Consider the following 12427-nt stretch of genomic DNA (forward strand, 5'->3'; position numbering starts at 1 on the left):
TTCCGAGACCCCTGCCTCTCCAAGGCCAGAGGACCTTGCTCCTCACTTGAATTCCATGTCTAGGGCATCCATCTCAAACCCGGGCAGGACCAGGATGTTGGGCACCACACCACCCCTACCTGTGCACTCCAGCGCATTATGGTTTCTCTTCTCCTGGAAGTTAGCAAGTGCATTCATTAGTGCATCCTCCATCTGCAGCACCATTCTAGCCTTGCAACCACACGCCCCCTGGAGAGCCAGCTTGAGGTGCCCATCAGATTGGCATTCTTCACCTTTATACACTCACAAGGTGAGCGGTAACATCTCCCACCCTTGGCTGGCGCAGGGATACGTGCCACTTGGCACTTTGCATCTCACACCCCTTAGTGCCGCAACTTACGGCCACCCTCCAAGACATCTACACTCAGTTCCATGCCAAGTGGGTACACACCCTCACAGAGTGCAGAACATCATTGAACCGTTTCCGGCACTGGGTCCACGTGCAGCGCACCACGTCATGCCCCCTCACCTGGGCAGCCACCTCTGTCCAGGCCTTCTTTGTCTGTTGGAGTGGCCTCCTCTTGCCATCCTGCGGCATGAGTTATTTCACACCAGGCACTCATTGCCTCCACATTTGAGAATCTGAGAATTGTGGAGCAGAGTGCCCACCAGCATCGGCAGCTCGCCTGCCGTGCCCACCGGGTGCTCAGACCATCACTTATGCCAAATTTTCCAGTCTCTCATCAACAGCTCCGTTAGGCTCCTCCCCAACTCTTGGCAGCCCTCAGGGAGCTGCCTGTGCTCATTTTATACACCCCGTCGGAACACCATTCAACCAGCACCCGCCATGCTCCTGCCTCTGCCAGCAGCACTGTACCAATGTCAAGGGTGTTTCACACTGGCTGGCTCTTAATTGGCCAGCCAGTGTGAAATCACGCCATTCTGATGTTTGCAGGTGGAAACGGCCTGTTGATCACCCACGCCCAATGAGCACGAAATTCAGGCCTATGACTTTCAATATCTTGTCTAAGGTTCCCTTTTCTGTTGCCTCTTTTCAAGGCTACACCACTCCAGTTCCTGCACTAAAATGAGACTTACATGGATAAAGTTCTCAAATGGTTATATTGAGGTAGGGGTCAGCACCCATTTCTGGTACAACAATTGCAGCAGGTTTCTGAAGTTCACCTACAGCATCCACTACATACTTTTTCTTCTTCGTTGAACATATTTTTAGATCATGTGTCTTCTTTCTTTGCTGTAAACACGAATAGAAATGAATGCATTGTGCACAAACCAATTTAAGTCTACAGATCTCTGAAGTATTATTCTAAAACTCATACAATAAAACATCTCATTTAATCCAGCCTGGAAAAAAATGATGACCAAATCTCCAGCCTTATAAACTGCATTGGCAGAAAATATGCTCTGTACCACTATAATGACTTGATGTACTGGACAGGTTTCAATAAGAAACAGATAATCTTTATTACAGAGAGCTTTTCAGATGCTACATGCTTGAACCATGTCCTCAACGAGAAAGCTCTGCCCCCAGATTACCCAAGCTTAGAGCTCATTGGTCAAAGCCTTCAAGAACAATCATGTGACCCTTGATAGACAGTAGGAGGAGCTATACCTTCAGTTACTACATTTCCTCCCCCTTTAGTTTTTTTTTAGTTTCTATTTACAGAGAACATTTGAATATCCAACAGCATATACATATATACAGCTCAGGTGATTAAAGATTAAGTCTCTGACGTGCTTTCCTTATTCGGTTAGAGCGACGTAGCTCTACCACTTGAGGATCTTCCACAGGATCAACATGATCAGGAACAGCAGCACCAGATGCATCATTAGAAAGTGGAAGTTCAGAGTATGGCAACTCTAAGGAGACATCGGGCATGTCTATTCTAGGTCAATCTGTCACCTCAGGGTTTGTTGGTTCTATGTTAATCACAGGTGGAATAGCTGGCTGTTGGAACGTCTCTCTCTATCCGGAAGATGATCCACATGTTTTCGAACAATTCGGTCTTCCACTTCCACCTGGAAGGACAAGGAACCAGTTTCTGAGGCAATTAAACCAGGAACCCAACAAGGTCCACTTCCAAAATTCTGCATGAAAACAGTGAACCTGTGAGCTTTGCAATGAATATCGTGATTCAATTTTTGAATACTCTGATTCTTCTCTACCTTCCCCCGCTAAGTTTGGAAATGCCAGACTTAACCTTGTATGTAACTGGTGTTTCATTGATAATTCAAACGGTGTTGAGCCCATAGTCGAATGTGGCGTCGTATGATAACTGAGAAGAAAGCAGGAAAGTTGAGTTTCTAGAGTATCTTCTGATAACCTCTTCATTCCAGATTTGAAAGTTTGTACAGCTCTCACAGCTAACCCATTTGATGAGGGATGCTAAGGGGCTGTTTCAATATGTCTGATTCCATTTAAATTCATGAATCTCTGAAACCCTGTACTGGTAAAGGCTGTACCCTTATCAGAAACAATGACTTTCAGTAGGCCATCTATACTAAAACAATGATGCACCTTTTCGATAGTTGTGCTCAATGTCAGTGATCTGACTTCATACACATCCATCTATTTAGTCTGCACCACCAAGTTCAATAAAACCATGGTACCTAAGAATAGTCCTACATAATCAATATGTAGCCTAATCCAGGGTCGACCAGGCCACTCCCACAGATGCAGTGGAGCTGAAACGGGCAACTTCTGTTGTTGTTGACAGTGGAGACAGTGCTTGACCATGCTTTCAGTATCACTGTCTATGCCTGGCCACCAGACGAAAGCATTTTCATCTTTGATGTGCCTGGATGCGCATTGTAAAGCTCTGTCAAACGTGGTTCTCTTCCTTGTGAAGGGACGACACGTCTTGATCCCCACAATAAGATTCCATCTTGACAACTTAACTCTGTTTTTTGGGCATGGAATGGTCTCAACTCTTCAGACACTGGTAAATTTGACCACCCTGTAATACCAGGTCTCAGATTTTTGACAAAATTGGATCCCTGTTTGTCCAATTCCTTATTTGCTTCGCGCACACAGGCAAAAAGTCCAGGAAATTCAGCACAAGCACAACTTCTTGTGGCTCTGGAGCATGTACAACGCTATCTGGTAATGGGAGATGACTGAGTGCGTCCGCATTTGCAATATGCATGCCAGGACAGTGCATAAAGGCATAGTCATATGCAGAAAATATCAAAGTCCAACATTGAATTCTTGCTGAGGCTATCAGTGCAATGGCTTTATTCTCACTGAATAAACTCATTAATGTTTTATGGTCCGACACTATGGTGAAATGTCATCCATGCAGGTATTGATGGAATTTCTTCACTCCAAATATTACTGATAAACCTTCCTTTTCTGGTTGGAAATAATCCTTCTCGGCTGCAGAGAGGGTTCTGGAGACGTGGCCGATTGACCTTTCGGAACCATCTTCCATTCTGTGTGATAACACAGTTCCCACACCATAAGTAGATGCATCGCCGGTTAAAATTAATTCTTTTGATGGGTCATAATGTACCAGTACAGATGATGAATGTAATAGCTTCTTAACTTTTACAAAGACTTCTGCTTGTTGCGAATTCCATAACCAATGATGATTTTTTTACAATAGCAAGTGTAAAGGTGCTAACACTGTTGACAAGTTTGACAAGAAGCGACTATAATAATTAATCATGCCCAAAAAAGATTTGAGTTCAGTGACACTGGAAGGAGAGTTTGCCTCTTTGATTGTCCTAACTTTCTCTTCTACTGGATGCAACCCCAGGGCATCTACTCGGTGACCCAGGTAAGTGACTCCTGGCGCTTGGAATGTGCATTTCTCTTTCTTTAATCGTACACCAGCTTACAAAAATCTTCTTAAAACCTCTTCTAGGTTGGCCAAATGTTCAGCTTCTGTTGACCCTGTGATCAGGACATCATCCAGGTACACTACTACTTGGGGGAGTCCTTGCAATAGACTTTCCATGGACCTTTGGAAGATTGCGCATGCTGATGATACTACAAAGGGTAGGCGCATATATTGGTACGGGCCCTTGTGTGTATTGGTGTTTCCACACTCTCTGGATGTGCTGTCCACCTCTAGCTGTTGGTATGCATGACTCATGTCCAGGTTGGTGTAGGATTTGCTTCCCGCTAGCTTTGTGTACAATCATCTATCCTCAGGATAGGATATTTATCTAGTTTAGCTGCCTCGTTCACGATTAATTTGTAGTACCCACAAATGCGAATAGTTTGATCAGGTTTCATCACAAGGAATTTGGGTGCTGCCAATTCTGAAAATTGGACTGGCTGGATGATGTCCAGCTTCTCTAAGTAGCACAATTCTGCATCCATCTTCTCATTTAGGGCATAAGGTACAGGTCTGGCCCTAAAGAACCAAGGTGTTGCCTCCAAATCTACATATATTTTTGCTTTTAAGTCTTTTGGCTTTCCCAATTCATCATGAAATACACTGTTGTAGTTCCTTAACAGCTCAGGAATTCCTCCTGTTCTCACTTGAAATATTTCTGACCAGTGAAGCTTATTTTTTTGTACCAGTCGTGACCTAGAAGACTCACCTGTCACTGTGATCACTGAAAGCTGGGCTGTCTGTTGCCTATAGGACACAGGTACTGTGGCAATGCCCTTTACCTGTATGGACTCTCCAGTGTATGTCTTCAATAGAGCCATGTTTTGTTCCAGATTCACTGGCTGGCTACCTTCATTTAGGTATTTAAATATGTGTTCTCCCACCACTGTGGTTGAGGTGCCCATATCAACCTCCATGACTTGAAGCTTCCCATTCACTTGAATGGTGACTGTTATTGGTTCGATTTTGCCCGGCATTGCTTTATTATATGCCCTTTCTTGTGGCAGTAATGGCATTGTGCCTCCTTAAATCTGCAGTTGTTCAGTACATGGTTGCCCCCACACATGTAACAGAGTAACTTCGGAGTCACTGCTGAAAAGCTTCCCTCAGGCCTTTTCCTTTTTCAAGCAGCAGAGACTGTCCCTCGCTTCCCTGCTCTCTCTGGTTTTCGCGCCATGCTCGGTGGTAGGTTCCTGCCCCAACTGAAGAACGGCGCCATGTTGCACATTCTGTAAAGCCTTTGAGTCCCTCGCAGCACTTTCCAAGGCTAGCCCTTTTTCCATGGCATGCTTCAAATCAATGTTAACTTCTGCAAGTAAATGGCACTGAATGGCGTCGTGAATGCCACAAAGTAACTGGTCCCACAACACGTCATTGAGTGTGTCTCCGAAATTGCAGTGTTCAGTCACTGCTTCAACTTCGCTATATAAGTTGCGATGGACTCGCCCGGAGCCTTTACTCTGGAGTTAAACTTAAACTTCTGCATTATTACCAATGGCTTCGGCTGAAAATGCATCTTCATGAGGTCTACCAATTTGTTAAAAGATTTAGAATTGGGCGCGTTCAGGACCGTCAGACTGCAGATAAGGTTATATGTCTTGCCAGCAGAGACACTCAAAAGAATTGCTTTCTGCTTTTCCTCCACGGTTCTTTTATTTACTACGAAATAAAAACCTAGGCGCTCTACATACTGGCTCCAGTCTTCCATGGACACGTCATAAGGGTCGATTCTGCCAAAGAGTGTTATGACTAGTGAGTATACTTTTCTTTTTTTGTTAAGAACTAATGTACTCACATTCACAAGGCATGGTGCAGCGTCGCAGCTATTTTACCCTCATCGCCAAATGTTATGACTTGATGTACAGGTTTCTACTTGAAGCACATAACTTTATTACGGAGCTCTTATAGAAGCTACATGCTTAAACCAAGTCCACAACTAGAAAGCTTCGACACTGGATTACCCATGTGTAGTAACTGTAGCTTTAAGAAATGTAGTGACTGTAGCTTTAAGGCTTATTGTACTGTGTAGTGTCATGTGACAGTGTGAATGAATCAGGCCTCAGTGCAGGGAACCTTAGGGGTGGAGTTTTTGTCAAATTATGGATCTTGATGGAAGCATGTAACTGCTGCTGAAGCCCTGTAAATAAAGTTCACTGTTTCTTGTGAGAAACCTGTCTGGATAACCGAGTCTATAACAACTACAACTGGCGACGAGGATAAATTGGTTCCGGCACTGTCCCTCGCCCAGTGAATGTAAGTATCTTGTTTTAAACAGAAGAAAGATATGCCACTTTTAGGTAGGATTGACATTTTCGACTCATCCACAGAGGATTGGAGTCAATATATAGAATGCCTTGGTTTGTTTTTCCAAGCAAATGAAATAACAGTGGAGGAAAACAGGAAAGCAATTTTCCTGCGCGCCTGTGGGAGTAAAACTTATCATTTAATCTGTAGTTTGATGGCCCCGAATGCTCCCGATTCGAAGGCCTTCAGCAAATTGGTAGACTGCATAAAGGGTCATTTTCAACCCAAACCCTCAGTAATCTTGCAGAGATTCAAATTTAATTCGAGAGTAAGGGCCCCGGGGGAGAAAATGGCAACATACATAGCGAAGTTGAAACAGCTAATTGAACATTGCGATTTCGGGGAGACCCTAAATAATATGTTAAGGGATCGTTCGGTCTATGGTTTGCGTGATGATGCCATTCAATGATGGTTATTAGCTGAAGTAAGCATTGATTTTAAAAGAGCATTGGAAATAGCACTTGTGATGGAAGGTGCCGAGCGGGATTTGTAGGCCTTACAGGGTGTATAAAATGGTGCCGTTTTCCAGTTGGGGCGGAATCAGACCACCCAGTGTGGCATGAAGACCAGAGAGTCAACCGCAAAGTGGGAAGCAGCCTCTGCTACCCAAAAATTTTAAAATATACAGGAGACAGCTCAGCAGCAAATCTGAAAATGAATTGTTGCCGATGCGGAAGTAACCATATCCCTGAAACTTGCCGTTTTAAAGAGATGGAGTGCCATTATTGTCAAAAAAGAGGGGACATACTGAAGCAATGTAAAGCAAGATTGAGACAGATTCCCAGGCAGCAAACTAAATTGATCGAAGTACATAATGTGGAAGAACCAGAAACCACTAATTCCGATGTTTATTCTCTATTTAATGTGAAAGTAGGGAAAACAGAGCCAATCACTATACTCTGCAGGTCTATGGAAAACCTTTGATTACGGAAATGGATACCAGTGCAGTGGGGGAGCACACATTCAAGTATTTAAACAAAGGTATTCAACAATTGAATATGGAGCTGTTTTCAGCCAAATTGCAAACGTATACTGGTGAAGCCATACATGTGAAAGGCATTACCACTGTACCTGTTTATTACAAGCACCAGACAGCATTGTAAAGAAGAACCAAGCCTCTTAGATCATGATTAGTTAAAAAAAAACTAAATTTGTCTGAATTTTCCAGCTGAGTGCTGCTAAAGAAATATGACAAGGTCTTTTGAGAGGAACTGGGGAAAATCAAGGACCTGCAGGTTAAGATCTATGTTGACTCTGAAGCAAATCCTCATTTTTTTAAAGCCAGGCCTGTACCTTATGCCCTGAGAGAGAAGGTTGACACTGAATTAAACCATTTAGAGAAGCTAGGTATTATTCAGCCGGTTTAATTTTTGGAATGGGCAGCACCCATTGTTCCTGTCTTGAAACCAGATCAGACCATTCGTACCTGTGGGGATTACAAGTTAACAGTAAACAAGGCTGCCAAGTTGGACAAGTACCCTATCCCCAAGATCGAGGATCTGAATGCCAAATTAGCAGGAGGGAGAACTTACACTAAATTAGATATGAGTCACGCATGTAGCAGCTGGAGCTGGATGATAACATCCAGAGGATTTGTAACCATAACACACACACACACACACACACACACACACAAAGGGTTGTATCAATACACATGCCTGCCTTTCAGTGTCTCTTCAGCCTGCACAATTTTCTAAAGGACAGTAGAGAGCTTGCTGCAAGGACTACCTCAAGTCGTGGACGACCTGGACGACATCCTAATAATTGGATCAACAGAAGTGGAGCACTTGGCTAACTTGGAAGAAGTCTTAAAATGATTCTTGGAAGCAGGGGTGCGCTTGAAAAAGGAAAAGTGTACCTTTCAGGCAAGTGAAGTCACTTACCTGGGCCACTGGGTGGATGCCCAGGGATTCCACGTGGTAGAAGAAAATGTTAAAGCTATTAAGGAGGCACCCTCGCCTACAAATGTCTCAGAGCTTGAGTCATTCTTGGGTATGGTAAATTACTATAGTCAATTCCTACCCAACTTATCAATGATCCTAGCCCCTCTACATTCATTATTAAAGAAAAACCAATCTTGGTCTTGGAAATCACCTCAAGAAGAAGCCTTCACGAAAGTTAACCAACTCTTGCACTCTTCGAACTTGTTTGTACACTACGACCCGACAGAAGAATTGGTGCTAACTTGTGATGCATCCCCCTATAGTGTGGGAGTGGTGCTATCTCACAAGATTGTCGACGGTTCAGAAAGGCCAATAGGCTATGTATCCAGAACCCTCTCTACAGCCCAGATGGGTTATTCACAAACCAAGAAAGAAGGATTATCAATTAATTTTAGAGTTAAAATATTCCATCAGTATGTACATGGCCGACACTTTACTAGAGTATCTGATCACAAACCACTCTCGGTCTGTTTAGCAAAGAAAAAGCTGCCCCACCCATAGCTTCCGCAATGATTCAAAGATGGGCTTTGATTTTATCAGCACATGAATGTACTTTTACGCATAGAAGGGGATGCATATAGCCAATGCAGTGCCCTAAGTGCCCTCCTTTGCAGGAGAGCATTGAATATGCTCCAAATCCCCAAGAGATCGTATTAGTGATGAATTTCCTGGATTCTTCACCAGTCTGCTCAAGCCAAATAAGAAACTGGATGAACAGTGATCCATCTTGTCTAGAGCACGAGACCAAGATTTGAAAGGATGGTCCCAGGAACCAGTTCCTGAAGAATTGAAGCAATTCTTCACCCGAAGGAATGGATTAAGTAGTTGGGATGGTATCCTACTGTGGGGTCACGAGTTGTCATTCCTTCACAAGGAAGGGAACCACTCTTAACTGAGTTGCATAGCATGCATCCTGGAATTTCCAAGATGAAAATGCTTACAAAGAACTATATCTGGTGGCATGGTATAGACAGTAATGTAGAAAAAATGGTTAAGCACTGTCTCCAGTGCCAGCACCTATAGAATTGCCTGTTGCAGCCCCACTGCACCCGTGGGAATGGCCTGGTTGACCCTGGGTGAGACTGCATATAGACTATGTATTTCTAGGCACCATGTTTCTACTAATTGATGCGCATTCCAAATGGTTAGATGCGTTCAAAATTAGATCGCCAACATCAGGTGCGACTGTAGAAAGGTTACACCAAAGTTTTTCTATATATAGATTGCCAGAAGTCATTGCCTCAGACAATGGTACTGCATTTATTAGTGCTGAATTTCAAAGATTCGTGAGCCTAAATGCGTCAAACATGTAAAGACAGCACCATATTATCCGCCGTCTAACAGATTGGCTGAGAGAGCAGCACAAACTTTTAAAGTTAGGGTGAAAAAATTATCGGGAGGATCATTGGAGAATAAACTTTCATGTTTCGTGTTAATGGAATGACCTCCGCACTACTGCAGGTTCAACGCCTTCAGAATTACTTATGAAGCGCCACCTTTGTACGAGATTAAGCCTGGTACTTCCCAACTTGGAGGGGAAGGTAGACAACAGTCAAGGGAATCAAAAAGTAACTCATGATTTGCATAGTCGAGAGTGAAAATTTACTGTCAGTGAAACTATATTTGTATGAAACTTCAGTGGTAGATCGAGTTGGTTACCTGGTGTAATAGTTTCTGTGACCAGACCATTGTTGTACCATGTGGAAGTGGAGGGCTGGGTCACCCAAAAACATGTGGATCATTTGAGAAGAAGGGAGATAAACCAACAAACCAATGTTCCACCTGTGACCATTGTAGAACCTGTGGTCCCCATTGTCATTGATCAACCAAGGATAGATACCAGATGTCTCTGTCGGAATGGATAACACTGAACTGCCTGTGCCTAAGAAGGTACCTGATGTTGCTACAGTTCCAGAAAATGAAGATTCAGCAAGAGATTCTAAAGTCGTAGAGCTACGATGTTCCAGCCGGATCAGGAAACCACCTGAGAGACAGACCTTATAATTTCATAACCCATGTATATATTTGTAATATCATGAATGAAGTTGTTTTTGTAAATACAAATTGAAAAAAAAATTTAAATGGGGAGGAATGTAGTAACTGTAGCTTTAAGGAATGTAGTGACTAGCTTTACGACTTATTGTATGTGTAGTATCACGTGACAGTGTGCCCAAATCAGCCCTAACCGTGGTGAACCTTAAGGGTGGAGTTTGTATCCAGTTGTGATTCTTGATGGAAGCATGTAACTGCTGCTGAAGCCCTGTAAATAAAATTCACTGTTTCTTGTGAGAAACCTGTCTGGAAAATAAAGTCTATAACACCACAATTAGGGATCATTTGTCAGGAACGTGGCCCCTAATAGGCTGTAGGAAAGGTTATACCTTCAATCGCTACAGTCTTCTATGTTTGGCTTAGGATACTTATCTAGTTTGGTTGCCTTTTTCACGGTCAACTTGTAGTCCCCACAAATACATATAATTTGGTCAGGCTTCACCACTGGCTGCCCATTCCAAGAATTGGACTGGTTGGATGATGCCTAGCTTTTCTAATTGACACAGTTCTGCAATCACTTTCTCCTTTAATGCATAAGGCACAGGTCTGGCTTTAAAGAAACAGGGTGCCGCCTGAGAATCTACATATATTTTTGCTTGCAAGCCTTTTAACTTCCCTAATTTGTCACAAAATACACTGTCGTATTTCCTTAGCATTTTAGGATCTCCTCCTGTTCTCAAGTGGAATATTTCAGACCAGTTAAGCTTGATTTTTTGTAACCAGTCTCGGCCCAGAAGATTAGGTCCTTCACCTGTCACTATGATCACTGGAAGCTGGGCTATCTGTTGCCTATAAGACACAGGTACTCTGGCGATGCCCTTTATCTGTATGGATTCTCCAGTGTATGTCTTCAATTGAGCAGCTGCCTGCTCCAGATTCAGTACCTTAATTTAGGTATTTAAATGTGTGCTCTCCCACCACTGTAGTTGAGGCTCCTGTATCAACCTCCATATTAGCTTGGATCGTGACAGTAATAGGTTTGGTTTTTACCGCTGTGACGCTGTACAGGGAATAGATGTCGGTATCGGCAGCTTCAGGTTCTGTTGTATTATTCAATTCAATCATGTTGGTTTGCTGCCTCATGGACTGTTTCGATTTCACCCTGCATTGCTTTATTACATGACTTTTCTTCTGTTATGAATGGCACTCTGCCTCCTTGAATCTGCAGGTGTCCGGTATGTGGTCACCCCCACATCTGTAACAGATTAACCTCAGAATCGCTGCTGAAGTGTTCCTACTAGGCCTTTTCACTTTTCTAACAGCGGGCATTGCCTCTTGCTCTGCTGCTGTGTCTCTGGTTTTTACACCACGCCCAGCGGTAGGTTCCCACCCCACATGAAGAACAGCACCATGTTGTAGGTGTTGCAAAGCCTGCGAGTCTCACACAGCACTTTCCATGACTAGTGCTATTTCCAGGGTGCGCTTCAAATCGATGTCGACTTCTGCGCGTGAACCGCGCTGAATGGCATCGTCATGAACTCCACAAACTAATCAATCCCGTAGCGTATCATTTAGTGTTGAAGTCGCAGCGCTCTGTCAACTGCTTCAACTTCACTATATATGTTGTGATGGGCCCTAACTCTGGAATTAAACTTAAACCTCTGCATAATTATGAATGGCTTTGGTTGGAAATGCGTTTTCACGAGGTCCACTAACTCATTAAAGGATTTAGAATTGGGCATGTTTGGGGTCGTCAGGCTACGGATGAGATTGTATGTATTGCTACCACATACACTCAAAAGAATTGCTTCCTGCTTCTCCTCCGCAGTAACTTCATTCGCTATGAAATAGCTCCAGTCTTCCATAGTCGCATCATAAGGATCGATTCTCCCAAAGAGTGGTATGACTGGTGAGTAGTCTTTTCTTTTTCCTAAGATTCGATGTGCTCACGTTAACAAGGTGAAGTGCAGCGTCGGAAATATTTTACCCTCATCACCAAATGAAATGACTTGACGTACTGGGAAGGTTTCAACAAGACACAGATAAACTTTATTACAGAGAGCTTTTCACATGTTGCATGCTTGAACCAGGTCCTTGAGAAGAAAACTCCGCTCCCCAGACTCATTGGTTGGAGACTTCAAGAACAATCACATGACCTCGATAGATAGTAGGAGAGGCTATACCTTCAGTTACCACAACCTCCATTTGCTGAAATGTATTCAGAAACTTTCAAAAAAAGTTACATATGATTATCAAAACAATCAAAATGAAATCTAGGTGTCCACAGTTGGAAAGTAATGCAGAAATAAATAGAAGGATATTACCCATATTATCTAAACAGCTCCT

This window comes from Cetorhinus maximus, chromosome 3 (genome assembly GCF_964194155.1).
Source record: "Cetorhinus maximus chromosome 3, sCetMax3.hap1.1, whole genome shotgun sequence".
In the NCBI taxonomy this organism is placed as follows: Eukaryota; Metazoa; Chordata; class Chondrichthyes; order Lamniformes; family Cetorhinidae; genus Cetorhinus; species Cetorhinus maximus.